The 25,152-nt window shown below is 36.1% G+C and overlaps 1 protein-coding gene and 1 pseudogene across 7 annotated transcripts in view; one reads left to right on the forward strand and one right to left on the reverse strand.

Annotated features, from left to right (window-relative positions):
• UMAD1 (UBAP1-MVB12-associated (UMA) domain containing 1) overlaps positions 1–25,152 on the forward strand; it is a 245,805-nt gene that overhangs the window by 75,724 nt on the left and 144,929 nt on the right. The gene's annotated exons all lie outside the window — the stretch shown is intronic.
• LOC131422697 (5-azacytidine-induced protein 2-like) lies at positions 118–3,768 on the reverse strand (annotated as a pseudogene).

Here is a 25,152-nt window from a genome sequence, read left to right on the forward strand (position 1 = left end):
CCAAGTCCACTTTCAGTTTGTCATACACATTTCATGGAGAACCACTGGGGAAGATCTCACATCTTCACCTCCAGATATGAATCGCTTCAGAATTAATTCCTATAAAGGCAGTTTTGATTATGTCGATCCTAAAGTTTTACTCTTAGTCTCCCCACAGGCTGCCTCACTCAATTTAGGAGGGCTTAGGAACACCCATAAATTATCTTCCATAGAATTTTTGCCATAGTAGTTGTGTTCCTGAAAGTTTGTGCCGTTGTTGGGAATGGATCTCTCATTCTCTGTCCATGATTAGAGAATTGCTTTCTCTGACAAAATCTTCAATTCTCCTGGTAAGGGGGAAGCGGTGGTATTTATTACAAAAAGCTTTGCCATTTGGTGGGAGAGAGGGCTGTCTTTTCAATGTTGCAGTGAAATGTGTCAGATGGATTTTTGTGCTGTCCTTCCCAGTGACTTCAGTGCCTTCTCTTGGCCTCTCCTGATTGCAGTGTGGGTTTTCAGTGTTCTTAGTAGTTCAGGCTGCACTTAAGTCACAGATATAAATTAGTCATTTCTCTCCTCAGTTCCCAGTATGCACATAACATATTGTGACTTGAGAAGCTTACCCAAGCTTAGAGATGTCTGCTGGTCCGTTCCTCTTCCTGAGACTGATCCCTTTGGATTTTTGTAGCTCAATTTTGAAATCACTGCATTTCTTCCTCCTAAGTTCCAGCTCATGTGCTAAACCATGGATCCTCAGGTCACAGCTCCATTTTTCCACTTCCCAGTTTCATGAAGGTACATTTAAATGCCTCTTCACCTGCTGAGTTTCTACCTCTGTACTTAGATGGAGGAGTTCTGTTTATTTCAATTGCATCTGTTCACTCATTTTATTCCAATATGCTCTTCAAATTATCTTATCGATGCAGGCCTTCTAATGTGCATGACAGCCCTTAGTTACGTGTTTTCATTTCACAGAACATGTTTTTCTTCATCTAATGAAGTTCCTTGAAATGTTTCTTTCAAAAATCCTCCTTTCTTTAAGAAAGAGCTCTCCCTCTTTGAATCCCAAAATTGTTTCTTAATGTCTTCATATAGTGTGACAGAGCAAAATAGGAAGTGATAGACTTGTTTCTTAATGTGTTGAGATGGGAGGCATTGTGTCTCTCTGAGCTTTTCCACAATTCAGAAGGCAGACGTCATCCTCTACCAATGCATCCAGGACGGCTAGGGCCCGGCTTCCAGTGGCTGCCCGAAGAGCTGGTCACTTTCCATTCCCCCATGATAGGAAACAAACCCAAAGCAACCGGGGTGGCAGGAGGTCCCTGGGCCTCTGGTTTCCCCACAAACCCCGCTGCTTCTCCTGTCTCGGTAGCTGGGCATTCCTTTCCTTGGCTTGGGCTGCGCCTGTCCACCAGGTTCTCTAAAGCTACGCTTTGAGAATCCTGTTGTCTTTTGGAGAGAAAAGAGTTAAGCTTAAAAAATACATATAATTTTAAATGTTAATTTAGGGGAAAACCCCATTGTCTAGTGAGTCAGACATCTGGATCTGAGTCTCAGCTCTGCTACTTGCCAGCTGGGACTCTGGTGAGTTAATTAACCTCTCTGGGCTTCAGTTTCCTCAGCTGTGAAAGGAGGATGATGACATGGTCTCGGTAGGGCTGCTGTGATGTTTAGGTCTGATAACTTATGTAAAATAACTTATGGAAAGTACGCAGCCCATCGCTGGGCACAGAATGGATGCTCACTCAACAGCACTGTCTGCTTCTTGCCAGCGGAAAGCTGAGGTTTCTGCCCAAGCCCACCACCAGTTCTTAAATTTGGGTTTTGTTTTGTCTGTTATTTAATCTTCAGAGCAAATAATGTTTGGTCATGTTGTGGGATCAAAAGCTTGGAGAAAACAAACTACCACCACAGTATAAGTGAAAAACAAAATCAGTAGGAAATACTCAGTATTATTTGATTTATTTCACCTATGACAGCTTTATTTATTTTTTTGATGTCACATCAATGGTTGTACTATTTTAATGTATGCATTGAGATTTATAAAGTTTTAATTACCCTTATATTTTCATCTATGGGAAAATGATGTTTTTGCTTTGTTTACCTGTGAGTTTTTGCTAAATTGGTCTCCTTGAAGCTTAGCATATTGTCTTTTTATATGTAGTAACTTAAGTAAGTGTGTGGGATGTGGGCAGGTAGCATAATTTTATAGTAGTCAAATTTTATGGTAACAGGTAGAAACACCGTGATATAAGGTTGGTACGTTTGCTTCTTTTTAACTAATACTGAATATTTGCTTTTTCTTGAAATGAAGGCTGTTTCCTTGGCTTTTTCTCTCGTCTCTTTTGCATGCTCTCAATAAGCTTATATAGATTTGACTTACAGAACTCAAGATGAGTCTGTTTTCTTTACTGAATGGTGCTTCATGCTTGGTAGGGGGCTAGCCTGAGTAATCCTCTTGGCTAACTGGACCAAATCATTTCCTGCAGAATTTCCTGTGGTGAATTACAATGGGAGATCCTCCAGTGAGAGACAATCTAACCTAGTGGCCAGGAGCTTCATTAGACCAGAGTTCAAATCTGGTTTACATAACATTAATTAGCTGTTGGTCTTTAGGCAAGTCATTTACTATCTTTATGCCTCGGTTTCCCCATCTGTAAAATAGAATAATAATGCCTAATTTACCAGATAGTTGTAAAGATTAAATGAGATAATATGTGTCAAAGGCTTAGCCCAGCACTTGCATGGTCTTCAATAAACTAAGTATATACTAAGTATATATAAGTATAATAAACTAAGTCTTCAATAAACATTAGCCATTATTATGTAATGGAAAATCCAGTGTTAATAAAACTTTTTCTTACTAGTCACCTTAAAACAAAGCAGCAGCATAACCTAGTTTTTCATGTTATCAATTGAGAAAATGGATTCTAATAGAAAAAAGTCATTTAGATACATGTAGGATTATAATCATTTTGAATTGATAAAAAGGTGTATAGAATATTAAATAGTAGTTAGCTATTGAAAGAATTAATCCAATTTCTTAAAGATGTTTAACTTATGACCAAGGCCTAGTATAGGCATTGGAAGAATTTAGTATGCTTTTTGAAATTTTTCCAGTATGAGATCTGACTTGCTAAACTTGAAAATGAAACAAACAAAACAGAAGCTTGTTCACCCTGTGCCCATAGTGCCAAAAAATAAATCATTGCTGTATTCATCAAGTCATAAAATTTAAATCATCTCTTTTTGAGTTGGATGCTTTGGGGTAGTATTTAATACTAAACACTGGTTCAAGCAGGACCTGGTGATATTTAATGGACTGTTGTTCAAGGCCAATTGACACTAGGTTGTTGCATCAATATTAAGGTATTCCAAAATAATATGGATGTAAAAAAACTTCTATTAAGCAATGAATATAAATGAACTTGGTCCTTGTAACCAAATATGCCATGGTTTGTGGTTATGTAACCAATTGCTACGCAACAAGAAAATTTTCTTGCTTTAGCTTTACCAATAATTTGTTCTTTTTCTGAGCTACTCTTAAGGCTCTGGCTACCTAGTGACAGCACATGTAGACATTTCTTTCTGTGTTGCTCCTGCTTTCATATTTTCTGCAGGCCAGAACCCCCAGCCTTTATCCTCTTTGGGATGGTGCTGAGGCTTAAAGATGGCACTGTCTTTACCCTGGAGAGTAAAGTCCCAGCATTTCTTTAACATCTGCCGTGTGCAATTGCCTTGATATGGCTGCATTTGGAAGTAGATGGTAGCCAGAGAAAGTCGAGCCATTGCTATCAAGGTCAACATTCCCAGCTGAGATAGAGAATGGAAAAAGGAAATAAAAAGAAGGAGAGGGGGTATAGGGAATGAATCCTGAAAGAACTGGCAGAAATTTTAGGGAAAAGGGTAAGAAATTATTTTTACTTCACAGCACCATTATTCAGGCACAATATCTGAAGAAGTTAGAACTTTTAAGATTAATAAAGTATTTCAGATGTTGCTTAATTATTGTATAAGTATACCTTAAATAGCTTAGGCTAATTTATTTTTAAAGTAGGAAATTAGCATAGTTTGTTAAAATATCAAATTTTTAATTTGACCACAGATGAGACCATATGAATACTTAGCAGTGAACTGCTGTATCAGCAGGCATTTGAGGTTTAATCATGCATTCAATGTATACCTCACTATCGTTACCTTGACTGGTCCCTGTGAAATCATCGTATTGTCAGTAAGGTGAGATTTGGCATTTTCCCTCATGCCTAACACCTGCTTTTTTCATGTGGCGCTCAAAAAAATGAAACAGTTCTTTGTGGCAAGCGTGAGTACTCAACAAGTATTTCTTTGAAGTAATTGATTATTTACTCTTGTGCAGTATGGTTTAACCTCAGCCCCTCTGCTGCCTAAATATGGTCAGAAATATTTTCAAAACTTAAATTCTTCAGGATCTCTTTTTCTCAAGGAAGCTGATCGGTGTTTCTAATGACATAGCAAGTAAAGCAATAACTTTAGAAAAGCTAGATATTTTTATTAGAGTCAAAAGCACTTAGTATTTCTTGCAATATATATGTAAAAAATGGAAACTATGAGTTTATACTAATCAAGATATTTCATGATCTTCAGAGAAATTTATAGGATTGGAATGATGATGAATTCATGAAGAGTAGAAGAAATGACCCTGCTTGCCGTGATTGGTTAGAGAAACTTATGAAGGCGTTCAGATTCTCCGTATTTGTCTATACAAAGGGGAGCACAGGAAGGTTAAGCAGGACTTGCCTGAAGAGAAAGCTGAGTAAGCTTCATAGTCCCTGTGTCAACGGGGAAAATAAGATGGCAGCTTAAATAAGTCAAGACTATTATTAAGCATCTAATTACTATACACTGAACCCCCCTTTTTTCCCTTAAATGGGAGCATAATTGTTTTTGTTTTTATTGCAGTAACATTGTATAAATTTCAGGCATACATCATTATACTTCTATTTCTGCATTGATTACATCATATTCACCACCCAAATTCTAATTACAGTCCATCACCACACATATGTGCCTAATCATCCCTTTCACCCCCCTCCCTCCTTCGCTTCTGCTAACCACCGATCCAATCTCTGTCTCTATGTGTTTATTTGTTGTTGTTTTTATCTTGTGAGTGAGATCATACGGTATTTGACCTTTTCCCTCTGACTTATTTCGCTTAGCATAATACCCTCAATGTCCATCCATGTTGTCACAAATGGCTGGATTTCATTGTTTCTTATGGCTGAGTAGTATTCCATTGTGTATGTATACCACATCTTCTTCATCCATTTGTCCCTTGATGGGCACTTAGATTGCTTCCAAGTCTTGGCTATTGTGAATAAGGTGCATAATTGTTACAAGTGCTTGAAACCCTGGAATTGCTACTACTTTCAAGGCATGAGGTAGATTTGAAATTCTGAGCAGCAGGCTAAAACTTTCATTTGAAAACTGGTCAGTGGCAAATTTTAATATGAAGCAAAAGAATTCCAGTATCTGATCCTAACCTGTATTTTTTTGCATCCACCTCAAAGGATGTTTTGTGAGAATTCATGACTATCCTTTGTAATAACAGCCTTAAAAAGTTAGCAATTCTCTATCCCTACCCAAATATATTTGCAAGATTACTTTTAACTCCATAAAACCCATAAAAATCATGTAAATCCTCCTTCAAACTATAATAAATTTAGCTTTATACCACTTCTTATGAGATCGATATTTTCTATCCACAGCTTAAAATAATATTTGTCCTAAATTATTTCACATTTTAAGTTGGTATTGCCTTTGTTGTAGAAATCTGAAAGTCTAGAATTTTGAAATTTGGTGAACAAGTTCAAGTAGGATATACCTTTCATAAGAGTTCATAGCACTGTCCTGTCTTATAATCTGCCTTTTGCATTAGCCTTTCCATCCTGAAGAGTCATCACCCTTTTTATAGTTTCTGACATATAATAGTCAATAAATTCCTTAATCATTGTAGTTTTTTTGAACTTCATCCAGATCCATTTTTATGTCTTGACTTGTAGCTACCAGGATTAAAGACAATTTGAGAGCATAAATAAGTTTAAAATCTTCTTCACTAATGTTGAAATCAGGAATTCATCGTTTCTCTAAATCCTTGTTAAACCCTGACTTTTAGGCATGATTTTTTTTTTTTTGTGCACTCCATTCATTTGATGGAAACATTAATTAAGCTAATAGCGTGGTAGCGATCCCTAGTGCCGCTGTGAGTCCCTGAGCAGTCGTGCGCATTACATTAACTTCTTTAGGTTATAAAGCCCCTATTTTGCAAGATGAAGCAGTAATTTCAGGGAATAGCACTTAATGAAGTTTCCCCAGGTGTTGAACTTACTAAGAACACTTTAAATTCCTTTTAAGTGCAAGGAAAAAATAAAGTAGTAGTTTTTTTAAACAGATTTTTAACGCAATGAATTAAAACACAATTTGAATGACAGTTGAGGTTCTCTATGCTTATTGAGCCAACATTAACTTGACTAAACATGAAACTGTTGGTTTACTGGAAAACAGTTTTGGACTTTTCAGTTAACTACAATTAAGATGATAAGGACTGATCAAAACCTGCATTTCTCCTTCCTCTGAAAATGGGAGTATTAAGTATAAGGCTTTAAATCAACTTATTAAAAATTCAACACCTTTGAAAAATGACAGAGTTATTTTTCTACTCAAAATATTTTAATTTTTTGGTAGAATAAAATGCACTATTTTATAATTATAGTTTTATTGAAGAAATCTTTCCTACCAACTGCCTCGTAAAACTTACCAAAGTGATAAAATGCTATTGTTAAACCGTTACTCATGTGAGCAACCTCCATTGGGTAGCACAAGGCCTGGTGCATAACAGATGCCCAGCACGTGTGTGTTGATATATTGAAGGTCTACGTGGTAATGGCCTCTTTCTCTGTAACATTTACTTTTTGTATTCAAATTCTCAACAGTTTTTACTGTATTTTGTATATTATCCAGGCCCTACTTCTCTTTCTAAATTATCTTTCTAAAACTATTTTTTATTAGATTTAATTCACATGTAAAAATTTATACTAGGAAAACATACTAAAATATGTTCATATTTGAACTCTTTCCCTTTTAAACGTGTTTTCATATCTGGAAAGATAAAAAAGAAACTGTTACAGTGGTTCCTTTCAGGGCCTGGGAATGGGGTGTTGGTGGAGACTGGGACTTTCCACGAATTACTTAATTCAGCACATATTTATAAAGCACCCATTATGTGCCAGATGCTATGCAAAGTGTTGGCTATGCAGGGGTGACCAAGACAGACATGGTCCCTGTCTTCATGAATTGTACAACCTAGTGGAAGAGCCAGGCATTTAATACACTCCTACACATACACACATACAGATTCATTTACTTAGAAATTGTAATGAGTGATATGAAAGAAAGAAAAGGATGCTATGAGAGAGAATTTACAAGAGGGAACTAATTTAATTTGGGGGGTGCAGTTTAGGGAGGCCTCTTCACGGAAGTGATATTTGAGCTGAAACTTGAAGGATGAATCAGAGTTAGCTAGGCAAGAAGTGGAGGAAAGTGTTCCAGGTAGATGAACCAGCAGCGTGTGCAAAAGCCCTGAGGCAGTAAGGATTTTGGCTTACTGGAAGAACTGAAAGAAGACTAGTGCCCCTAAAGTACAAGGAGGGGAGCAGAGAACATGGGATGAAGATGGAGAGGAACGGGCAAGTTAGAACATACAAGACTTGGTAGTTTGAATTTTGTTCTAAAGTACAAGGTGAAATTATTGAAGAATTTTTAAGCAGAGAAGTGGTACTGTCTTTTTTTTGTTTGGTTGTTTGTTTTAATTTAAAGACCTCACTGGTTATTGGAGAGGAGGGGTAGGAAGTGGCCTAAAGCAATAATAAATAGTCCAGGTGAGAGATGGTTTTGACCTGGATTAGAGTAGGGACAGTAGAAATGGAGAGAAGTGGACACATTTAGTATGTATTTGGGGATTTGGTGATGGCTTAAATACGGGGACAAGGAAGTACCCTAAAATTAATCTCGGTGTCTGGTGGCATAAGCCACAGGATGGAATATACAAATCTAGAGAAGGAGCATTTTTGGGGGGAAGATGGAGAGTTCAGTTTTTGGACAAAGTAAGTTTTATGTAGTAGTGGAGGTTTTTAGCAGAGGTTTGGGTTTAATTATGTATAAATTTGGGGATTATTAGAATGCAGATGGTATTTACATCTTTGCGAATGAATGTGATCACCTAGAGAGGGAATGTTGAGAAAGAGAGCCCAGGACCTAGCCCTGGGTAAGTCTAAAATTTAGAGCTTGAGTAGAGTAGGAGAAGCTTACAAAAGAGACTGAGAAAGAACAGCCCGTGTCAAGAGGAAAATCTTGAGGCGAAGAGGTGCTGTGAAGCTAAGAGAAAAGTGTTTCAGTAAGAATTAGACCCATCCTTGTGTATTTTGAGTGTAAGCTTGTATTACTTTTATAATTATATATATATATACACATACATATATATTTATAAATAATCCATTATTTGGATTACTAGAACTTTAAAAAATTTGAAGGTTGAGGTTGAATTGAATTTAGTTTTGATTACTCATTTGTTTGTTCTGGTGTACCAGAATTTGGAAAAGTAGGGATTGCTATGCATTGGTATTATTTCCCCTCCCCAGCTGGGTAATATAGCTGAACCAATCAGACTTCAGGAATGTCTGATATTCCCTGAGCTCTTTTACAGTTGCAATGGCTGATGCCACTGAATTATCTTGGTAAATGATAGAATGTTGACTACAGGAAAGAAGAATGATATACTAGAAAGAGCATGGACTTGCATTCAACCCCAGCTCTAATTCTTAACTCCTGCAGATTTGCAAAGGCTGCTTAATCTCTTCACCCTCAGTTTTCTCATGTATGAAATGGCTATACATAATGAATACCTACCCCACAAAATTTTTATGAGGTTAAATGAAATTAAGTATGTAAAATGATTAGGAAAATGTTCTTTACAAAGTGTCCGCTTAATAAATGTATTGGTTTTTTAAAAATTTCATAAAAAATATAGTTTCTAGTGTCTCCTAGCCCTTGCATCCAATGTTCATCAGTAATTATTTTTCTCATCTGAAAAGATTAACATTTCTTTTCATCACAGAAACTGAAGTTTTCACCATACATAATATTATTTACATGCTTATATTTTATCAAGGCATAATTTATGTTAGTATTGTTGCCTGTTTCCCAAGGTATCTTTTCCAAGTCACAACTTCTTAGAAAGATTTATTCTGTTAATTAATGAGCCTAATATAGAACTAAAATTTTTAGCTAAAGTGATTTTCAAGATTGTCAATTGAGTAGAAAATAAATAGGAATAATTACAGATTTGAAATTCTGTATTCATTTATCTAAAATAAGTTTGATTGATTACAGTTACTATTGTGTGATGTTTTAATTTTTCCACCTTCCCCGATATTGATGCTTACTTTGTATAAATGGCACTATGGTAGAATATTTGCTCCTCTCTCTATCGTAATAGACTTTCTTTAAACTAAACCCATCAAAATGCTATACATTCCAATTTAATCACGTTGAAGTAATAATTCTCAATGTATTAGAAAAAACTTGCAGAGAAATATTTATTGTAAAGCACATGGTTTTTACACTACATGTATTCGGTTGTTTTTGTTTGGTTTATACGTAAATGTGTTTACCTTCCTGTTGAAACCCGAAAGAGGTGCTTTATATTTAAGTATTATCTTATTTTTAGTTTATTCACATCAATGTGCATTTCTGTTTAAATATCTGTCTAGAATTGGTTTAGAGGCAACAATCAGATTGGGTCTGGTGAGTCAAAATGAAATGTATATGAATTCACTTTCTTACAATAAGTTGCTCTAAAAGCAAAGTAGGAGAATAAATGTAGTGTGAAATGTTACGCAAAATCCAGGCACAGCATAATTAGCAAAGGATAGTAGAAATGGTATTTGTTAAAACCTGAATTGTAACAGTCGGTTAATTTCCTCACAACAGGAAATAGCAAAGCAGTTAACAAACATCATCTGTCAAAAACAGTGTTAAGGCAGGTTAAAGAACCACAGATATGAAGTGTATCAATTATAAAATTGAAAACAGAATGTTCAATAGCATTTGATTTTGATATCCTTTACAGATTTTTTATGTTATACTGATTTATTTACTTCAGTAAGCTTTCCAAAATCATATTAATACTTTTCTTCTGTATGTGTATGGGCTTATAAAATATTTTAGATATGGGATTTTCCTACTTGGGACAAAGTGAGTCTTTTGGAGAAAGAATCTACTCATAATTAAAACTGGGGAAAGTGAGTTATTTTTTTTTCCATTCTGTACTGATTTTTAAAAAAAATTTTTTATTGTGGTAAAATATATGTAACATAAAATTTTCTCTTTTAACCATTTTAAGTGTACAATTGAGTGGTATTAATTACATTTACAATGTTGTGAAACCATCACCACTGTTGATTTCCAAAACTTTTTCATCACTCCAAACAGAAACTATATTTTTTGATAAAATCTTTATTGAGATATAATTCATATACCATAACATTAACCTATTTAAAGTGTACAATTTGATGGCTTTTAATGTATTCACAGAGTTGTGCAACCATTATGTAGTTGTACAATCAATTCTAGAACATTTTCATCACCCCTAAAAAAAACCTCTGTACTCATTAGCAGTCACTTTCCATTTTCCCCCAACTTTCTGTGTCTGTAGATTTGCCTATTCTGAACATTTCACGTAAATGAAATCAAACAATATGTGATCTTTTGTGACTGGCTTGTTTACTACTTATACTTTTCGAGATTCATCCATGTTGGAACATGTATCATTACTCCATTCCTTTTTATTGCTGAATATTATTCCATGTATAGCTATACACATTTTATTTATCTATTCATCGGTTGATGGACATTTGGGTTGTTTTACTTCTGGGCTATTATGAATAATGCTGCTGTGAACATTTACGTACAGGTTTCTGTGTAGGCGTGTTTTCATTCCTCTTATATACTCAGGAGTAGAATTGCTGGGTCATATGGTAACTGTTTAGCCATTTGAGGAACTGCCAAACTGTTTTGCAAATGGGTGGCCCATTTTACAATCCCACTAGCAGTGTATGTAATTTCCAGTTTCTCCACATCCTGGCCAACACTAATTGTTACTGTCTGTCTTTTTGATTGTAGGCATCCTAGTGGGTATGAAGTGGTATCTCATTATGGTTTCGATTTGCATTTACCTGATGGCTCAAGATGTTGAGCATTTTTTCATATGCTTATTGGCTATTTGTATATTTTCATTGGACAAATGTCTATTCAGATCTTTTGCTCATTTTTTAAATTGGTTATTTGTCGTTTTATTATTGAGTTGTAAGAGTTCTTATGTGTTCTAGATACAAGTCTCATATCAAATATATGATTTGCAAATATTTTTTCCCATTCTGTAGGTTGTCCCTCATAAACTTTGTTTTTGAGATTCTACTGTTTCTTCTCTCTGATTTCTAACTACATTGTGACTTTATTTTGGGAATCTCTCTCTCTCTCTCTCTTTTTTTTTTTTTTTTTTGGTGAGGAAGATCAGCCCTGAGCTAACATCCATGCCAATCCTCCTCTTTTTGCTGAGGAAGACTGGCCCTGAGCTAACATCTATTGCCAATCTTCCTCCTTTTTTTCCCTTTTTCTCCCCAAAGCCCCAGTAGATAGTTTATGTTGTAGTTGCACATCCTTCTAGTTGGTGCATATGGGACGCCGCCTCAGCATGGCCGGACAAGCGGTCTGTCGGTGCGCGCCTGGATCCGAACCCAGGCTGCCAGTAGCCGAGCGCGCACACTTAACCGCTAAGCCATGGGGCCGGCCCCCCCGGGAATCTCTTAACTCCTTATGGGATATGCATTGTCAGTGACAAACTGAGAAAGATTATACTTCCATTTCTCTGTGCCAACAAAGTCCATTTCCTAACTCTGCACTCTGCTGTAGCATTCAGGAAGCATTTATTTTTGTACCTGCTAATGTGCTGGATCCTGGGATCAACTTCTGGGGTTATAAGATGGAATTCATTCTCAGTAAGCTTACAGTCTAGTGACAGATCAGAAAAAGTTATGTTGTCAGGAAAAGGACTGTATCTTTACAAACCAAGGAGAGTTTATTTTATTAGATTGACAATATAAACTTGCGAGTTGTTGAAGGAGACTTGAATATCACTGAGTATATTTTATTTCATGGTGTGTAAAAACTAGTCTAGTGCAGTGATTTCCAACAAATGGTCTGTTTTCCCACATCTTGCACTGCCTCTCATCAGAGCTCTTTGCTCAGTCTTTCGGGGCCCTGAAAGCTAATTGTTTTGGGACATTATTTTTGTCATTTCCCAGGCTGTTTCTTCTCTCCACTTACCCAAGTCTTATCTGGCATCCAGGGCCTACCTTAAGGCACCTCATGACTGGTGCCTTTCTGATAGCTGATGATGTTTTCTTTCTCCAATTAGTTAAGTACTTTTGAACCTTAATTGTGTCTTAACCAGTAGTCTCATATTTGAATGCTTAGTTGTCCTCAGTGCTTGCATGTACCATGGAGTTCAGGCCATTTACTCCTCTGGGACACTACTCATGGAACTGAATGGAAGAAACATGATAGAAGCAAAGATTTCTGTTCTAACTTTGCAAAATCATTTGGAAAAGTGATGGAGGGAAACACTCTGGGCAAAATCAGAGAGCACTGGGTTAGCAGATGCAGGAGATAGTATTGTTAATTAAACAAGCCGTTAGTTTGAGTTGAAGGCAAAGAAAATATACAAATTCAGTTATATTTTAGGCTATTTAGCATGTTCCTTCCTTCTACCCCCAGATTTTTCATGGGATATGCAGTTTTATTAGGCTAACTTGGAAGTCTCATATGTTTAAAGTTTTCCATTTCACACATGTTGTCTAAATATGTGCACGTAGTTTTTGCTTCAGCTACCGGCCTAATAAAAGCCTCTTGTGAATGCTTATCACCTTGTAAAGTAGTTACCAGAGCTACAGTAAAATTTGTCTGCAAGTGAAAAGGCTTTGACTTCCCTAGAGGGAGAATGAAAAACATATGAGACAAACAGCAGCAACCGAAATTATCTGGTGTAGAAAGTGGCAGAATGCCAACCCAATGCTCTGTCCCTAAAATGTTTTAAACCTTTATCTCAACTCACTAAAAAGGCCACCTTGTTTAAAGAACTTCAGACACAAACTTGGAAATGTCTCATTATTTTGGAATAGTTTACGCAAACAATCCCCTTTTTTATTGCTATCTTCAGGAATTAAGGTCCTATAGATTTAAAAGAATTTTTTTAATGTTTATATTCTTTTTAAAAAATGAGAGTGTGTGTGCGTGTAAATTCTTTAAAAGTTATTGCCATGTTTATTTTAGATACTTCATATATCTAATTAGAAATGATGTTAATTGTTAAGTAGGCAAAGTGGCCTTCAAGTACATGGTGAGAAATAGTAATGAGATACCTTCATTAGCCATTAGGCCATGAGGACTTTTTTCCTAAATAATAGAGATGGAAGGGATTGATAAATCCTACTATTGTTTTGGAGTTGCCATGGGAGACTAGACATGTTATGCAGTGATGTTTTGATGTCTGTCCCAGGGCAGGGGATAGCTCTACCCTTGTTTTGCTCAGAAGTATTGCTATTTTTTTTTTTTTTTGAAGTTGTTACCTTTTGGAAAAGTCACTCACCCTTTTTCCTTTATAATTCTTAAAATTCTTAAAACCCAAGAGACCTAGTCCTGGAAAGCCCAATTATAGTTTAATATATTTTATTTCATTAATATTCACTATTATTTTTGCTTCTATTGTTAACATCACTCCATATATTGAACACTTTCTTTCTTATAGAGCATTTCATACATGCTACTTTACTTGATCCTTTCAGAAATTCCTAGAACAAGGCAGAGCAAATGCTTTTATCCTGGTTTATGGATGAGGAAAACTGAGGCTCAGAGATTTCCAGTGACTTGGTGTAAAGGTCACAGGGAAGTAAAGCAAAGGATGGTTTCTGTCCACTGTTCTACAGTGCCACTCAGAAAGCTGCAGATCTTAGACTATTGTGCTATTTCACACTTATAAAATATATTTTTGTCAAGAAATAATAGACCTTTTAACCAATTGAAACTGCCAGAAAGGCTGCCAGAGTAGTAACTCAGAGCAGAGATGGAGAGTTTTGGTCCTTTCATCTCTAGCGCTGTGCCCACCAGGTCAAGGTTTCTGGAAATGGGAAATCTTCATTGTTGCTTGCTGACTTATCCTCTTTCTCTATATAACCGAAAACTCGGCCTTCATTATTTTCAGTTTAACAAATAATTTTCCTTACAGGAAAAGGAAGGTTTGCTTGTGTTCTTGGAAGAAAGTATAGAAATTAAATCTAAACCTATTTAAATCTAAATAAGAAATTAAATTATTAGAGAATAGGCTAATTCTCATAATAGGGCCCCAAAATAGGAAAACAAAGTGTAATCTTCTAGTAAAGCTTTATGTATTTTATTTCATATATAAAATTATATATTTTATTATGTTTTATTATATATTTATTTATGTCATAAAGTTATATGACATGATAATTCCTTAAACCAAATTCTATTCTGTGGATTAGAACATATAATTCAGTACCTATTCTTTTTTTTTTTTTTTTTTTTTTTTTTTTTGGTGAGGAAATCAGCCCTGTGCTAACATCCGCCAATCCTCCTCTTTTTTTGCTGAGGAAGACGGCCCTGGGCTAACATCTGTGCCCATCTTCCTCCATTTTATATGGGGACATCGCCACAGCATGGCTTGCCAAGCAGTGCGTCGGTGCGCGCCCGGGATCCGAACCAGCGAACCCCGGGCCGCCGCAGCGGAGCGCGCGCACTTAACCGCTTGCGCCACTGGGCCGGCCCCTCAGTACCTATTCTTAAAGTAAAGATTTATAGAAGTATTATGGAACTAAACTATGACGTTTTGAAATTGCTGCTGCTACAGAACTAGATGACCAATTCCCGAATTGGAATATGAATATGAATTAATCAATCTTCTTGTTAGAGCTGCTTTAATTCTGTTTGAAGGGAGCAGGTGAGGTAGGACTTATCTTTGCCTTGGATTTACATTTACAGCAAAGTCACCAACATTGTGCTGTGGTGGTACATTACAAATATGATCATAATGCTGATTCACCCATTTGCCAAATTTTATGAAAATCTATTGCCTTTTCATATTTGTTTAAATACTATATATCTTGTTGCTCTTTTGAGAATAGTAGTACATTTTAATATATAAATTTAAATTTTTTTTCTGTTATTCTTAGAAGCAAAAGTTTTGAGAAAAGAATGTAATGTTTGTCACAGTAATTCTTTGGGATTTAGGTCTGTCAGCCTGGTACCAGGCTTGGTCATCAATAAGTCTAGGAACCACCAAAATTCCCACATTCCTAATATCACTGTGTATCCCCTTTCATTGCTGTGCTAGAAATGTCGCATCACCCAGGATTTTCCCCTACCCTGGGCTCCTCTTCAACTAGATCAATGTGATTGCATTCATTTCTGTATTTGCTATTTGTTGTTGTTTTCTTCTCTCTTTTTTTTTTTTTTCAAAAATTTCCCTTCATAGTGCTTTTAAAAGTTCTAGCCTATAGCCTTTCCATAGTTGGTGTTGGTATTTTACAATAGATTTAAAGAAAAATTGTGTGGGATTCCAAGGCAAATATTTATCAGTTACTTTTTTTGAAGTTTAAATGAATGCTATAACAATTCCACAATAAATGCGGTGAGATTTAATGGCTAAATTAATTTAAACAGTTTTGACATTTTTTCCTTGAAGGTCTGTTTTCTGGGTTTTTATAATCTCACTTAAGTGAGGATACAAGGTGGTTTAATTACTTTCCAGCAGCGCACCCTCTAACAGCCAACATTCCAAGTTAAAGCTGTGTGTCTTCTTTGGGTTTGAACTGTTTCCACCTAATCCAAGGAAAAATATTTGAGGGACATTAGTTAATGCATTTTCCAGGAATGGGAGTGGGTAAGTATTTTTTCATAGCTTATAGAATATTGAGCAATTGGAGCCTCTAATATTTAATTTTACAGCATTCTCAGTACTGGTGGCAAAGGCTTCCTCCAGAAATAATGAAAAATTATGTGAATTCCCTTCTTGGTATGTTTAGGAGGGCAAGTCATAAATCTTTAGTCACATATTTTGCTAAAGTAAAACTGGACATTGATATTTGCTGTGATCTCATATACAGATATAATCAAAAGATTCATAAAGCAGTTTATATTAAGATTTTTGAAAGTTCTCACAAAAGGTAGTGTAAACTGAAGCTGTTATGCCAAAAACATCTATATAATTATTCTTTTCTATGATAGTTTCTCTAAGCTGTAAAAACTTTAATAGCATTAAGTACTAATGAAAGGACCTTATGTGTCGTATTTGCGTTTGTAAATATCCATGAAGGATCTCTTTCACCAGTGTTATTCAATCTTAGTCCAGGACAAGGTCAGACATTGATTATATTTGACAGTCTTAACAAAAGTGAATAGGAAAGTTAGATTTTCTTAATTATAGTGCTAGAAGGGTGAGGGGCAACGATCTTTAATATAGAGTATAATATGTAGAAAGTAATATTAACAGAATAGAATAATAATGGTCAGTTGCATCTATAATAACAACTACAATTTATTGAGCATCTGCTAGAGGTTGGGCCACAAAATAGCTCTTTATGAATGTTTTTTATAAGGTAATTTTAGCAAATATCTTAAGAAGTTCAGATAGTATTATACCCATTTGCCCAAATATGGAAACTGAGGTTCCAAGAAATTAAATGATGTGCCTAAAGCTTCCCAGCTAGAGTCCATTTCACATACATCAGACTCCACTAGACCAAGCTGCTTGTCGATGTTTGACTACCTTGTGATCAGAAATGGATGAGGTATTGATAATGTGCAAATTGTTTACTTGGCTCAGAAATGTGTTTGTGCATTTAAATTTGAATGAACTGTCTTTGGCAGTTTGGAATTTACCACATGACAGAAGATAGTAAAACTCCACTCAAATTAGTGGGAATATCTTGATTTTAGCTTCACTGATGACTCCCCATTTCATATTACACATGAATACATATTTTTCTTATATTTAACAAACGTGTATATAGCCCTAGTGTGTGTGAGGTGCTGCTTTCGGTATTTATGAACGTGAATTCATTTAATGCTCACAGCATCTCTATGGATAGGTAGTATCTTATCCCCATTTTACAGATAAGATAACTGAGGCACAGAGAAGTTAAGGTACCTGCTCAAAATCACAGGGAGAAGGTAGCTGAGCTGGGATTTGAACCTAGTCAGTTTGGCTTCAGAGTTTGTGCTCTTCACTGTCTGTATTTTTCAGCTTTTACAGAATTTGGTGAAAGCAATAATTGTTTGAAACTATTGCTGGACTTACAAGTGTGAGAATGTAAATGGAGATAATAAATAGTGTAAATAAAATATTTAGTAAGAAGTAATGACCCCCAATAAGACCTTGGAATTCTCTAGGCTAAAAATGAAAGATGAATTGTAAAGAGAAATTGAAAACAGCTTTAATTGTGTTAAAAACCAGTTGAGACTCCTTCTTTATAGATGTGTTGGATGTTGTGCAGGCTTCCCTTTGTGTATACAGCTGAGCAGTGTGAATATAATGTCATCGTTATCGTTTCTTATGTTGTACCACTAGTTACATTACTTCTACTAATGAAGTGTTGAGCTCCCTGAAGAATGTTTCCCACCTCAATTACATGTATCATGGCTTTAATCTTTATGTTATAAATGAGAGATACTTTCATGGATGTATGGAACAAATGAGACTTTTAGAGTTGTTATGTTAAAATAGGGCTGATGTTTCCAGAGCTTTAGAGAGAGAGGCTGGATGTGTCAATCAAAACAATGGGTGGGTGAAACTGAAACTGAAGAAGTTTCTGAAAAAGAGTCAGAAATTTTTGGTTAATTAAGATTTCAACTTGTGTGAATCTCAATTTTGGCAAAAACTAAGATTAAGTGATTCTAGCTGTGCAATGTGGGAAAAAGTAAGTTAGAGTTTGCAATGACTTCCTAGAAGTACACTTCAGCCTGAAACTGAATATTCTATGTGAGAGTGGAGGGAGAGGTGGGGAAACACCCAACTCCTCTGGGAGGAGAGTTAAGGACCTTTGGCTTAAACTGGATCTTCTCACTGCTCTGTTTACCTGTAATCAGAGGCAAGCTTACCAGGAGCTAATTTACTGGGATTTACGTTTCAGAGTCCTCCTCACAGAGGCCACCTCCTAGGCCTTGGGAGGACCTCTAGCTGTGTGTTCACATGGCCATTTGGTTTTGTAAAATTTGAAGAATTTTAAGATCTTTAAACCACAATTAGTCAAGACTGCTGTCTCTTTTCTACTCTGAGCCCTCTTGCATCACATTTCCTCACATGTTGGATTGCTTTGGAGTGATTTGCAGGCATTTTCCGGATCCAGCTAGAGGGAAGTTGAGCTGGAAATGCATGACTTTAACTGCAGTTTGAAAGATGTTCTGGCATGTTTCAATAAGACCGCTGAAAAATGACAGATCCTAATTTAGACAGATATGAAGTTACTTCTTTTTTCACCTTACCTTTATTTATTAAAGAACTGAAAAAATTCAAATAGAACGTAAAACTAAAGCAATAAAGATGAATGATGAAATAAATAGAAATTATTTTGATGTTAAAAAATATATTGTAAAAAAAAAAAAATTGATTATCCCCAAAGCAGTAATTCATTGAAAAGAGGAGATAAATTTTGAATAGAAGTAATAAATAGGCTCGATGGATTGTTTGAAAATCTAGTTAACGAAGAGGAGTGAATCATATGAATACATTGGGAAAAGAGTTGTGTTTCTTGCTGATTTGACCACAGAATACTAACATGGAGAAAGATAACATAAAACTTCATAATATGTGACTACAATGAGCTTTAAATTCATGAATGTCTTCAATTCAAAGAGTATTTAGGAGTCGTCACCACATAAGAAACTTTGAAATGCCCTGAAATTTTGCAGTTCATGTATGAAAGAAACTTTATGGAAGTATCTCCCAATTTAACAATCATCCTAAAAATTGACCTGACACAAGTTGTGAAGTTAGAAGCTTTCCAAAACATATACTTTTAAACAGTTATGTTTCTATACCACAATTAGAAGAAGCACAAAATTATTCTTCAATTTTATACATGGAAAATTATATTACAAAATTGTCGTTCGTCAAAATGTTCATAGTCAGGGCCGGCCCCGTGGCTTAGTGGTTAAGTGCGCGCGCTCCGCTGCTGGCGGCCTGGGTTCGGATCGCGGGCGTGCACCAACGCAGCGCTTCTCCAGCCATGCTGAGGCCTCGTCCCACATGCAGCAACTAGAAGGATGTGCAGCTATGACATACAACTATCTACTGGGGCTTTGGGGGGAAAATAAATAAATAAATAAAATCTTTGAAAAAAAATATTCATAGTCAAAGATTTTAAGGAATAAAAGTATTGTAGAGGTTTGCCAGATGATTAATTAATAAAAATAGGGTAGTATTTTTCTGGATTTTGTGATGTTTGTCATATTTTTAGCTGTTTAAAATTTTTGACTTTCGGTCATCTTTCTTGTTCTAAATGTGTTTTCACTTATCTAATTTTATATTCTTCTTCAAGAGGGCTCTAAAAGTTGTATGAGCTTTCAGACCCCACACAACCTGCCTGTAGTTAATAATTTTTAATGTGAAAAAATATATTTATTATGGCTTACATATTGCAGAAGGCATAACATGAGAAGTAGAAGAAGATTCCCTCCCTAGCCCTTACTTTGACGCCCCAGAATAAAACAGGTTTAACTTTTCCCGTGTATTTTCTATAGTTGTTTAGATCTGCTTTGTCCAATAAGGTAGACACTAGCCATATGTGGCTGTGGAGCACTTGAAATGTGAATAAGGTACTGAATTTTTAACTTCATTTAAATTTTGTTTAATGAATTTAAATTTAAATTTAAAACTAATACTTGATTCATTAATTGGAAAACTTTTAATTGTGTTTAGAACAACTTGAGTATGTGAGTTTACTTCTTCAGCTGTAAATTTTGTGAAATCTAAAGTATGGCACTGGTGTGTGTGTGTATACGCTTTTTTTCCACAAAGAGGATCATACCCTGCATATACTGTTCTGCATCTTAGCTTTTAACTTAACTATATGTTTTGCACATCATTCCATAGCAACTTACAGATTTATCTCATTCAGTTATTAGCAGCATAATATTCTATTCTATTTGTACAGTCTTTTTTCCACACAGATGCTGGAGTGATTTTTTTAAAGTATAAGTGAGATCATGTCACTCACTTCTGTATTCAAAACCCTCCAGTGGCTTCAAGTCTATCTTGAAATAAAATCCGAAGTCTCTAGTATGCCTTTAAGGCCTGGCGTGACCTGTACCCTCACTGCTCTTCTGCTCAGTTCAGGGCAGTGTGTGCATCTGTTAATATGTAATGTGGGGATTAAACACAGGTACTTCATTCTTTTTAAAAACTCTGTCAGCAATATTACCAATAAAGCAAAGTCTCTCCGTTTACAAAATTTAAAGTCTTATTTAGTTTTTTCCTTATCTGACTACCACCAGCTCCTTTTAAAGCAAAGAAGCCCTATTTTTCCTCATGAATAGCACTCACTGAAGTAAAATAAACCATGTTAACCCAAGTGAAAAATGTTGCAGGCCCTCTCTAATCAAGAGCACATTTAAAGGAGGAAATGGTGTCGTGGCAGATAGCTGAAGTGCACTGTGTCTTAAGAATCTGGTGCCTCTTTATTGCTAGATTAAATTTCATAATTTAGAGTCTAAATTTTCCCTTTCACATCTGGTGGTACTTTTTTTTAATCAGGGTGCAAAAAGGAGAAAAATCTGTCTGCCTCCTTCTATGCCTCTCCCTACAGTCCAGCCTATGCCAGGCTTAAGGAAAAGTCTTTTGTGTTGGCAAGGAAACTCCAACATGGTTTCCAAGCATATTAAAAGTAAAGAAAGAGTTTTGCAGAAAACTTGAAGAATTTTTTCCTAATTGGAATGGTACAAAGTTAAGAAACAATTTTAAAAATTAAACAATGACAAGTAAAAACATTTTGGCTCAGTGTATATGTAATGTTAGTGTTCCGGCGCCACTTGGGTAAGGCAGACTCCTGTGATCTATTTAAAATTAAAATTTAAGAACGTAGAATTTTGGAAGATTTATGATTATTGACAACTAAAGGGATTATGGTGCTAGGTATGGTGCAAGGTATGGTGATAGTTAATAAATTTTTTGTGTGTGTGTGTGAGGAAGATCAGCCCTGAGCTAACATCTGTTGCCGATCCTCCTCTTTTTTTGCTGAGGAAGACTGGCCTGGGCTAACATCCTTCCATCCATTCCATCCATTCCGTCTACTTCAAGGAATACGAAGTGATGGCAGAGAAGCAGTAGAATCTAAAACTGAGGATAGTATGAAGTAGGACCACAAAGGGTGAAGATGATTATTGAGACATGAAAAGATATCTTGTTATGTGTGAGACTAGGCAAGTGACAACCCCAGTTTGGAGTCATCAGAACTCTTTAGATGAAGGTTTTAATGAAATCAGGAATGAGGACATGTGGTGAATTTACAGCCGGTGGATTGACCAAAAGCAAGCTTGGCAATATGTTCAGAGAAGTTGAGAATTAAAGTGTAAGCGGGTCTGAACTGAGTGCCATTTGAGACTGTTTATGAAGGAAGTGACCGAAGAGCCAACTTATCCTGGCTTAAATGAAAAGGGGCATTTATTGGCTCATATAACCGAACAGTCTGTGGGTTAGGCTGACTTTTAGACATGCCCTGATTTAAGGTTCTAAAGATAGCCCGAGACTGTCTTTGCACTTCCCCCTTCGTGTGTAGGCCTGGTCCTCAGACCGGCTCCCCCCTCCGGTAGCAGGATGGCTACCGCAGCCCCAAGCCTGGTATGCTGTTCTTTGATGTATGTGTTGGTCACTAGTGTCTCCCACACTGTGGGTTATCTCCCCCCTCTACTAGAGTGTCTTTTGATAAACAGGTTTTTAATTTTAATGTTGAATTTATCAGTTATTTTCTCTTTTGGTTAGCACTTTCTGGGTCCTGTGCAAGTAATCTTTGCCTACCCCAAGATCAAGAAAATATTCCCTTATGTTATCTTCTAGGCACTACTGTTTTACCAATCATATTTAGAATTACAGTCTGCTCAGAATTTCTTTAAAGTTTCTCGTTGATTCTGCTGTGCAGTCAGGGTCGAGGACCACTGGCCTTGATGGTGCTGAGAGTCTGCCCGATATTCCTAGATAATGCCACAGCCAAGGGTACCTGCTCCCCCACAGGAAATGACCAGTTTGATAGAACACCTACATGGTGATCTGTTGTGTGGCAAACTGATACACATTAAAATTTTTTGTTTTAAATGAATAGGATTTTGCCTTTCTTTGAGAGATGAGTTATTGCTTTTATTAAGAGATGAATGATGTGACTATGTTAGTCATTAGTAAAAGGAGAAACATCCAGAGAGGGTATCTATTCATAAGCGATGATCAATTGTACTACATATTCAAGGTGTCATCTTGGACTGTGAGATCCTTTCAACTTCAGGACTCCTTGATCCTTTATTTTTGACATTGTTGCACACTATGAAGTATCCAAGATGTGAGAAAATAAAATTATTCCAGATGGTGCTCCTTTTTCATTTTTTAGAATGTTTCCACCTAATCCTCTCCCACAAAAGAAAAATTCCCGTTGGAATTGCTTCTGTTATTATTTGTATTCATTTTTAAACCTTGACAACCATGTGGATATAGTACAGGTGGTTTTGTAAGAGAATGATCTACAAATTTCTTTGTGCTGTGCTGCAGAAGGAGAAATACTTAAACTACCAAAGCAAAAGCTGCTTTAAAGTAATTAAACATGTTTTGGAGCCAGATATAAATGAAGTAACTTTTTTGAAGATGAGTTAATTTCTAGAGATATGGTAATTATAATTTTGGGTAGCCAGAAAGGCAGAATAACACTGGTTACGTGTCAGGCTCTGGCTAGAATCCACCACTTGCTAGCTGTGTGGGCTTGGCAAGTCCTTTAGCCTGTCTGAAATGAGCATAATAGAAATTCCTTCCTCGTACGGGCACTGTATGGATTAAAGAGAGAATGCAGAGAATGCAGATAAAGCTCGAAGGTATCAATGCCTGTACATAGTATGTGCTCACTAAATCATAGTTATGCTGTTGGTTCTGCTTCCGCCACCATTCCGGAGGCTGCAGCAGGGTCTGTGTTGCGTTTGACTCTATCTCCATATGGTCCACCCAGGGTGGGGGCTTTGGGGTGGGGGTGGGGCACTCTTAAAATCCACATGAACAAGTTGAGGGAAGGATCTGGAATGTAATTTATTTAAAATTTTAGAAAATGTGTTTGCTTAGTTGGGTTTTCTCTTTATTTTTATCTTATTTTGAGAACCAGAGTCGTCTTTGCCTCCTTTCTCTCACATAGCCTATCCCAATGGTCTGGAACCATTCAGCATGTAGAATGCCTAATCTTTATTTCTCTCTGTTTATGCTGAATTTTTATAGTGAATATCTCAAAAGACAAAAGTGTAAGAGCTGTTTTTAGGGATCTTTTTTATTTTGAAATCTTATTATGCAATAATTAAGCTTTACCAAAGTTATAGAGTATAATAGAACAAGCATCCTCATGCTTGCCACTAGCTTTAGAAGTAAAATATTATGGATGGATACGTGGAATGGATATGGACGGATATGCCTGTGTCCCCTCAGCCCCCATAGAAGTAGCCATTCCTTCCCGTGCCATTTTCTCATACCTGCATGCATATGGTGTGTAATTCCAAGCTATATATAGTATTGTTTTGCTTATTTTAAAATTTTATATAAGTGCTGTCATTTTCTTTGTATTCTGCTACAATTTGCTTTCTTTATTCAATATTGCATTTGTCAGATTCATCTATGTTGATATTTGTAGCTCTAGTTCATTCATCTTAACTGCTGTATAGTATTTCTTTGCTTGAAGATATCACAATTTATTCATTCTCCTGGTAGTGGACATTTACAGTCAATCTCTCTCACTATTATAGACAAGGCTGTTATCAGGATTTCTGTACATGTTTTGCTTCACAGATCTTTGTAGCTTTGGTTTGGCTTTGTTTGTTTTTATATAGGAAATGCATTCTTTTTAGTCTAGTCATATTCTGTGGACCTCAGTTTTCTCATCATAAGATTGAGCTGTATCTTCTAGCTCAAAATTGTACTTTTTATATGATTATTTAAACTGGATAGTATGAATTATTGAATTTTGTTATTGGTATAATTTCACAGTCCCATTAGTGTATCCCTTCAGGACATTCTGTAAGATATGGATTTGACTTTTGCAAGAGAAAGTTACATTTTGAATATTTTTGAGGACAAAAAAATATGCAACGTTAGAAATCATTAAGCATAATAACACAAGACACTAACCCTTTTTTGCTCAATTTTGTTTATCTTTCCCGTAATCTATAGTAATCACAAATGCTAGTAACTTTGAATAAATGTAATTATATACATATTTATAGTATGTTGTCTATATATGCTCAGTCAGCCTCATCTGGCATCAGCCTGGACATAGAACTCAGACCCTCTACTTAATTCCACAAGAGTTCCAGTCACACTGAGCAAAGTTTTGTATCCTTTTCACAGCATTCTTTTGCTCCCTTTGTCTTTCTCTCTCTTTTGCTTCCTACATAATTGAAAACCTAATGTAAGATTATGACTAGGAAAAGTCCTGTAATGAAGAAAAAGTACTAGGGAATCTGAACCCATGAGAGATTAAACCTGACTGAAGGACCTGGAAAGAATTCTTGAAAGAAGGGGAATTTAAGCTGGGCCTTAAAGAATGAAGACCTTAAAGGCTGTAATAAGAAGGAGGAGTAAGGGACCCTCCAGACTAGCCCATCTGTTAGCTGAACACCAGTGCCAGAGCGCCCTCTAATATCGCTCCACAGAACAGAAGGAGACTAGCTCTGCCTGAATTCCTGGCCCACAAATTTGTGAGATATAATAAAAATAGTCATTGTTTTAAATCATAAGTTTGGAGTCGTCTGTTATGCACCAGTAGATAAGAGGAATGC

This window comes from Diceros bicornis, chromosome 3 (genome assembly GCF_020826845.1).
Source record: "Diceros bicornis minor isolate mBicDic1 chromosome 3, mDicBic1.mat.cur, whole genome shotgun sequence".
Taxonomy (NCBI): Eukaryota; Metazoa; Chordata; class Mammalia; order Perissodactyla; family Rhinocerotidae; genus Diceros; species Diceros bicornis.